General features: G+C 47.1%; 1 protein-coding gene across 3 annotated transcripts in view; it reads left to right on the top strand.

Annotated features, from left to right (window-relative positions):
• The first annotated feature begins 1,211 nt into the window (after positions 1-1,211).
• PTP4A2 (protein tyrosine phosphatase 4A2) overlaps positions 1,212-8,750 on the top strand; it is a 211,608-nt gene continuing 204,069 nt past the window's right edge. The window contains exon 1 of one of the 3 annotated variants that reach the window (XM_078680668.1): positions 1,212-1,376. The gene's annotated coding sequence lies outside the window, so the exon portion shown is untranslated. Of the gene's footprint in view, positions 1,678-8,750 lie in introns of all 3 variants that reach the window. The other 2 variants (XM_078680667.1, XM_078680666.1) reach the window with 2 other exon arrangements.

Here is an 8,750-nt window from a genome sequence, read left to right as displayed (position 1 = left end):
TAGGAGAAGTGACTTGTACTAATATTCCTTGCCTATTTATTTATATACTATTGCATGGCATTCACTGATGTGTCTGCAAAGCATACCTGTTGCCCCGAATTTGTGTGCTGAATTTTGACCTCCTGTCCTGAATTTTTGTCCTGAATTTTGACCCCTTGTCCTGAATTTATACACTCACTATCCTGAATTTGCGCCCATGCCATTGTTCCTCCTCATATTTCGCACGCTTTACATAAACCTGTATTCCCTATGAGTATTTGCTTTTTCCTGAATTAAACCTCAAATAAACATGTTTATCCATTGTTTGAATTAAATAACGTTATAAGCTGTAACTGGTCAGTGAAATGCTAAACGTACTAAAAATTGGTATGTTTTGCGATTTCTAGCCACACCCCTGACTCTGCCCATTGATCCAATCTTCGGTTATTCCCGCCCCCTGATTCTCCACCCACAGTTCCCCTACTTTTTATTCCCCACTTCGACCACTGAATGCAACTAACAACCATTGACAAAGCCAATAGTCCTGACCTGTTGTAGGTATAATGTTACTTGTTGTATCAGATATCTGGATGCAATGACAGAAACAGCAAAATACAAGTCAGGCGGCACACTATGATACGCACAGAATTGTATCTTGGGTGTTTTAAGCCATGCCCTTAATCACATGGCCAAGCCCCTTCGAGAGACGTCCTGTCATTACAGAGTCTTGCACATTTAGGTGTGTGTCCTGGCGATGCTGGGTCTCGGACTATTTATCTGTTTCCTTAGACTGGAGCAGAGAAAGCTGGACTGGTACGAGTGGATTATATAGGCCTGGGTCTCTATGGTTGATCAGGTGACTACGATGGAGACATGGGGAATGTAGTGTTTTGAAAGTTATAATTTGATTGCCTGCTGTTTTTGTTTAAAGATAAAGACAGACGCATAATCCAATCCCAAATAGAATTGAAAAATCTTGTTGGGAAAGTTGGAAAGTGTTAAATTTCATTCTGTCTTTGGGAGACGTATTGTCTACCGGTGGGGGGCTGGGGGCTAAAAAACAGTCGCTAACTAAACATCAACTACCGGCTTCGTCTGCAACTTCAACTCCAATTCCGGAACACTTGCATGCAGTAGAGAACGGCTAGATGCTGCCGATTGGTCGATAGTGGGGTGGGCTGCTCGTTGATTGGCTGAGATCAGCTGCCTGGTTGGCTCGTGCAGACTCTCGTGACACAGTCCCCAGGCACAAACTTGCTTCTCCACATATCCCGTAACCTGCGCCAACCAGTCAGACAAGGCAAAAGGGCACGCCCGGGCCACGCGCCTGGCGGCTTTTGTGTCGTCACCGAGCGCGCGCGGCCCTGGCAGAATTGGAACGGATGGCTTTGGGTGAGGTGCGCGCTCGCAACGACGTGTTACGTCAGAGGGGTGGGCTGGAGTCGTGTCTGGACTCTGCGTTGGAGGTTGACGGGGGCGAGCGTGTGGGCTGATGCACAGGGTAAGCGCTCGTGGCCGAGGCGGGAAAGCTATCAACCGTCAGCTGTGTTTAGGAAGCACGAGGGGTCGATCCCCACTAAAACCACTGATCCTGGCCGACCAGTGTTCACGCAGTGTCGTCGCTCCTACCGCAGTCCCTTTTCTTAGGGCCTGGCCCCCCGCCCGCACTGGAGGTCAATGAACAACCCGCATTGCACGGTGAGCACCGCCGGTAGAAGGAGTGAATTGTTCCTGTGAGGGTTGGGCGGGGGCAGTTTGACATGTGTGAGGGTAGTGCTTGTGTGAATGTCTCTGGAATTTGAGTGTAAGCCCTCGTGTGGTGGGGGAAGTGCAAGAATCCGTGGACGTGGTAAGTGTGACGTTCTTTGGTGGGTGGCAATGTTAGAACTGCAGTGAGATGTATTCGTTTATTGACCCGTAGAAGGCTGAAATTACCTTAGTAGCAACAATGCTGTGATGGGGTGAGCGATCGTAGTGGGAGGACTGGTGTTGAATAGGGGTGGTTTAGGTACCCTGGTTCTTGCTAGGGCAGTTTGATGGCCTAGTGAGGTCTGTGAGTTTTCGTGGTATACATTGAGTGGGCGAGGCCCCCTTGTTTTTAAGGGCTGCGTTGGACGTTTGTTGGGCAAGTGTAGTGTGCTTTCCTCGTAAGAATATTCAAATGTTGGACAATTATGACATGTGAGTAAAAATGCAGTGACGGGACCTGTAGGGACCGTGCTTTGGGAGACGTTTATGGTGGCTGAGGATGGGGGCTCACTGTGACGTCCCATAGGGAAACGTTTGGTCTGAATTTCTTTGGTTGGTTAGTGTGGACTGTGGGAAGTCAAATGGGCTGTAAGGCAGCGTGCTTGTCTAGTTTCAGGGCCATAAGCGTTCAGTTCTGCGTTACCACCTTTGATCTTGAGGGACCGTGCCAGGGTCAGTGTTCCGGAGAGCATCATAGCTAGATGCCCTCAGGCTGAACCAGACTCCAATTAAGGGCATCTGGATAGGTGATAAGAACATATGGGGTTTTCGAGAAGTCCATGGCGGATGTCATTGTCACGGCTTATAGGGTAATATTGGTGCAATTAGCCCCTCGGGGGCGCGTGTCACACCCGTCTGTTTCCCCTTTGTAGTTATACATGGTCCAGCTAATCATAAATGTAAAACCACTAGGGTGGTCATAGCATGTTTGTGGAAACTGTCTATTTAAGAATAAACATTAAAAAGGCCAGTTTGTAAACACGTTTCCTGAAATAAGGACTGAAAAACTTGCCATTATTTGTCTTAGAAAAATATATTTTGTCAAAAAATTCATGTTGAAAAAATGATTCCCATGGCTTCTTGTATTGGTAAGGAAGCCAGGTTCTACTTTCAGATGTCTGGTTGCTAAACTTCCTCTTATTGGTGGTACCGCCGCCGTCTAGTTCTTGCCCCTCTGGTGATCTGAGTTGTGTATCCGATTGGCCCATTCTACCATATTGCTGGCCCACGTGGCGTCACTTCAGACTCACGACCGAATGTCGTCCTTTGGGACCTTTGCTTTGTTTGCTGGGCTCTCCAGCCGTGTCGACGGTGCCGTTGACCTGAAAGGGAACTTAATGACTCGCTGTCATAGCTTGCGTACTATATAGATCACCAACCATTTTACCCCATGGTCCGGTCCAGCAGGTCTCTTTTCCCACTACTCTTTTGTAGCGTGTTTTGTGACAGCGTTCTTGGTAGCTGCTGTTTGCACAAAGATCTCTGCAGCGGAAACGCAACCCGCTAATGCATCTTAATTGCTCTTAATTATGTGTAGCTCTCCTACGCTACAAGTGGTATTATTTCACTTCCTTTTAATGCTATTCCCTACTAACTTGATAACTTGATAAACACATTGCTTGTGTACAAATTCCAGTTGTTTCTGGTGTCAGACACGTGACCTTAATCCCTAAAGAAGTAGGTTTCTCCTAGCGGAAGTAATTTCAGTAGGCTAACAGCTGAGTTTCTTGTCGCTGCTCTTTTGCTTGGTTCTGCTGTTATTTATTTTATAGATTATTTTCAGTTACGTGGTTTGTTGTAGGCCTAAAGATTAGAAATGAAGGAAGGCGGGTACGTGCTGAAGACATACACTTGAAATTGATGTTTTTGAAATGTTTAGCGCAGCTGTATCACAGAAGCAAAGTAGGTACGAATTGGCAGTTTTATGGGAGTCTGCTTGGGATTCAAAGTACAGTGCATAATAGCCTGACGGACACAAACCGACAGCGCATCCCTCACATTACCGACTAAGGCCTGAGCCATAGGAGAATACCAACCTAATGACTCATCCGCTTGAATATTTTTTTAAAGGTTGGATGGGACTAATGATTGGGATGACCTAAAGATCCAAAGCTGGTTACCGGACTGGGTGTTTTCCAGGGATCACAAGATGTACATGCATTATGGTTCATCTATTATGAACAGTGGCTCAGTTTGTTGGAGGACGTGAGTCTGCACTACAGCGTATGCATGTTAGCACACTTTTTTTTATGCTGGACAACATTGGCAAAAGGAATTTATTTTCTGCTAGTGGTGAACAGCATCAGCAAAAAGCAACATCAAAGCTAGTAGGTCTGCATTGTTAACCGAACTGTTAGACGTATTGGCTTTGCCACTACTATTTTTTTCTGCAGACAATTATGGCCTATTCTTTTCTGTTGTCATTCTTTTCTTCCTCTATTTTTAAACATTGTGTATCTTATGCATAGGTTGCTTGGCACTTAAAACTTCAGCCTCTTTACTGTGAATGGATAATGGTTTCCTCTGTTGCCCTCTTTAATCCATACCCTCAGCATACGTAGCACATTATTACGATGGTGGTCGGTCAGACCGTCATCGTATCATGCAGGAGAACCTACGAGAAAGTCTGCAGTCTCACCCACCCAATTATGATGAGACTGCCTGCGCAGTGGCCAGAAATTGCTTTTTACTACTGCGGCATGTGCTGCGGCCTAGGGAAAGTGGCGCACAAAAAAAACACTTTGTGGGCATCCATGCACTGTGTGCCAGGCACCATGTGGTGCTTGGCACACAGTGCATGGGTGTGTGGGAGAACACACGTGACCCCCCCCTCCACCCACCCCAGGCCACTTAGCAGTAGCCCACAAGGGCCCTGCTTGGGGTCCTCAAAGTCCGTTTCTGTCTTCCTTTGCATGGTGTTCGGACCACCATGACATTGCAGTCGGAAAGGGACAACCTAATCCCTATGGTGGTGCCTCCGCACACACACCACCTCCATTGTAGCGATAGGAGTCCAACCGCCGCCTGCATGTCGGACAGACCACCACCAATGGCCTGTCTGTGGCGGTCCGCCTGCCATCGTAATTAGGGCCTAGGTCTTTATCTTTTGCTACTCACTACAGCTACCATGTAACCGCAAATCACATGTTTTAATTTCTTCCTTCTAATTCACCCTATCTTCTCCCCTGCCAGTCACAGCCCCTACTTAGCTTGCCACTCCCCTCTTCCAGCATACGTCAGCCCCCATACTGTTGGTACTTGTTTTTGGGGCAGAACCTCCTTTTGTCCTTCGCTGCCCTTGTGGTTACCTACTGCCACTTCTTAGATGTCCATTGTGAGAAGTTGGCCTGATATATAGTGCTCACTATTCTAGTGATCACTGTGTATCATACCAAACAACCCTTATTGATGATTGGTTGTAAGTCAACCTTTTAGACCAGCTATCCTAGTAGCATGGACACGAGCAGTCTTCAGGCTAAACTCTAGAGAACGTGTTAAGCCAGCTGTTTTACCATCACATATACCCCTTGAACACCAAGTGAAAGGACACCACACAAGTTGTTATGAAAATAAAGGATATTTATTTATAACAAGACTACCCTGAACTCTTTGAGTCAGGGAGCTAAGCACAATACAAAACTCTTACGAAAATACTTTAAGTTGCACAATTTACACAAATGCCTGAGGGGCACGAAAAACCATATACACAAAAAGTGGAATGCGAAATACTAGCAGGTAAGTAACAAGATCCAGAGGCTTCAGGATCGCTAGGACTACACTACTGAACCCTAAGGTTAGGAGCTGGAGGCTTAGGGAGATCGGGTGCAGAGTGTGCACTCTCACGCGGGATGCGGGAAGAAGTCTATGGATGCTAGTGTTTCTAAAGTTACTGTTTCCGGACGAATCCGACTAGGTAGACTGAAAACGAAAAAGGATCTGGACACTTGGATAGTGAACCTGTGCTGGAGTACCGAGATACTCAAGTTACCTAGCCCAGGGGCCGCGGCTGCATAGGGTTCAAAAGACGTCGGGAATCCTCGTTGAAGTCTATGGAGCCTGAAAGAAGAAGTTGCTGGCAGGCGACCAGTGAAGAAGTTCGGTGTGATCCAAGGCTGGATCAGTGAAGGAGACGACCTGAAAGCAGAGGGGACTTAGTTCTTAATCATTAGCCAGTGATTATGTGGGCACCAGGATGGCACCGGATGAAGTCACCTCGACCAGGTGAGTGGGCGACGCTGGACTCTGCAGTCACACGGGCTAGGAGGCGTTGTCGGCGTCCAGGCTGGAGGTGCGAGCTGTCCCACGAGGCTGTCTGCTGTCGGCGATGCTGGACTCAGGATTTGAGCAACAAACCTTGGCAAAGGCAAGCCCACGCGGTGGAGTCAAGATGGCGTCTGGAGTGGACCAGGAGGGTCCAGGGCACTTCTTGTTGGACAAGAAGCAAGGGCCAGTCTAGGGGACCTAGACCAGCGGTGAAAACGTCGTTTTACGTCGTCAAGAGGGTCACTAGCCAACGGGCAAGTGACCGGACAACGTGGCAAGCAGCAAAGAAGCAGAAGGGCCCCACGCAGATCTCGTGGATGCTGGGAGGCTGGACTTCGGTGCTGGAGCTGCTTAGGGTTAGGGCTTCTCAAACCCCAATGCACTTACTCGAGGGTCCCTCGGGGGTCGTGCTGGTGAAGCGTCGTGCAGGTCTTGAAGATGGCCGGTCCCACGGGTCTCGTCACACCCACGAATCTCAGCTGGGCTGGATGATGTAGGTAGAGGTCATAGATGGCAGGGAATCCGGGTCTCGTCGAGCTGGGCAGTCTTGATCCGGAGGATGGACGTGCAGCAAACCGCAAGAGCTTCGATGGTGCCTGCTGGTGCAGGGTGGCTACTCCTTAGCCACAAGGGAGAGTCTTCAGAAAAAGTCAAGAGTTCCTTTCGTGGAAAGTAGTTAAAGATTCAGAATTATCTAATTTGGGAAGGGGGCCTGCTCCTACCTTTATCCTAAGAAAAGGGGCTGGCACGCGACTAGGTCCTGCCCTATGGGTGGGACCAGGAGGGGGGTGGTTACACCCCTCTCCTTTGTCCGGTCTCTCCCCAGCTCAGGGGCTGGTGTGCCCCAGGAACTGGTTTGAGCCGGCATATGCACAGTGAGCACCGGGGTATAGCGTTATCATGGAACAGCTATTTGGACTTGGTTCCGCAAGCTGCAAACGGGCTCAGCTCATGCCAGAGCACCATCTCACATAATTCCAAGCACTCTGCCTTCAGGATTGATAAGGCCTGCCATAGGAGTGACTGATAGGAATATATGTGTCCATTTTAGGGTTAGATATAGGAATACTATATCTAAAGAAAAAGGGTGTTTACACCACCTTGCCCCAGCTGTCGTGCAGCCAGTTGTGTCAGATTTGGGTGGCCAGCCAGGGGTGGCATAATACATGCTGCAGCCCCTGGTAGGCCATGAGTGCACCTATGCCCTGGGTACCTAAGGTACACTATACAGGGACTGATAAGGTGACCCAGTATCCAATTGGATATGTACCTAAGGTACATGGAGTCCATTTTAACAGAGAGAGCAGGAAGCCTGGGGTCCTGAATAGCAGGATCCCAGGCCAACTAAGTCAAAAACCAGGAAAAAAGTTGGGGTAACCATAGTCAGATATCCACCTTCCTACATCCATTACTGCTGTAATGAGGTCTTTTCAGTCTTGATGCTGGACACCTGCAGAAAAAATGGCTTTTGCAACCAATCCCATATTTCTCAGATGATTGCTTCAAACAGGAGTGTCCTGTGATATTTAAATGTTTAAACATTTTTTTTTTTTTTAATTAGTGGAGTCTAGCCGTGTCCGTGATCACTGTTCTCATTTACATATGGACATTTTCAGAATGATGCTTCAATTGTACTTACTTTTATCTTGTTTTCCTGTACGTTTAGATCCAATGTGGCCTATAATTAGCATGACTATTAGTAGTGGCCTGTTTTTCTTTTGTTTAACACCCAGTAAGTAATTTGTGAATTATCCTATCTCTGAGCATTAGGAACGAGATTGTAACTGGCCAGTGAGACTGCAGTCTGTTTTGTGGCCCTCTAAGCCAGTGACATGGACCAAGGCATACAATTCCAACTCAATGAGTGGCCCTGTTTCAATGAGTAATGAGGTCCTTAAGTTCGACAGCTGCCAAGGAGTGAGGCTGCATTTAGTCCCCCTTTGCACTCCAATCCACTTCTTGTCGCAACCCGAATGGTCTGAACATCTACTATTATTCAAACGGTATATCGACGATATACTTATCATATGGTGAGGCTCACGAACTACACTTGTTAACAACATTCTTGCAATGAACAACATCCATCCTCGTATTCAGTTTACTTTTCAAATTGAAACTGAGAGCATTCCGTTTCTCGATGTACTCATTACCCTCCATGAACATCAAATCAAGACCACTTTATTCACAAAAAAGACTGACCGACAATGCTCTGGCCTACCAGAGCTTCCACCCTTGGTCGCTCAAACGCCACCTACCCTACAGCCAATTTCTACGTATCAAACGTATACATTCAGATGAGCAAACCGGCATGTCGACAATTGAGAAATTCAAAGACAAATATCTGACAAGAGGTTACCCTCCCAAAGTAATTCAACAAGCAGCAGACAGAGCTCTGATCCTCAAAGGAGAACAACTTCTTACCAAGACATTCAAAGCTCACTCTCCCAGAAGAGTCTTTGTATCCACATACTCTACCCAATCGAAAAAAGGCTTAAAACCATCATTCAAGATTGATGGTCTTTGTTACAATCAGAACCAGATTTCAAAGGCATGTTTTGTAAACCCCCATGTTTGCCTATAAACGATCTAGTAACCTGAAAGAAATACTGAATAAACCACCAAGCTCTAAAGTGGTGTACAAAGGAATGCTTACATGTATGAACTGCTCCAACTGTGGTAATATGATCAAAGGTAACACTATCAATGACCCTAGATCTGGGAAACCTATCCATCTTAAGTTTAATGCGACCTGCAATAGT

This window comes from Lissotriton helveticus, chromosome 3_1 (genome assembly GCF_964261635.1).
Source record: "Lissotriton helveticus chromosome 3_1, aLisHel1.1, whole genome shotgun sequence".
Lineage (NCBI taxonomy): Eukaryota > Metazoa > Chordata > Amphibia > Caudata > Salamandridae > Lissotriton > Lissotriton helveticus.
Note: the sequence above shows the minus strand (reverse complement) of the source record. Positions and strands in the feature narration are given on the sequence as shown.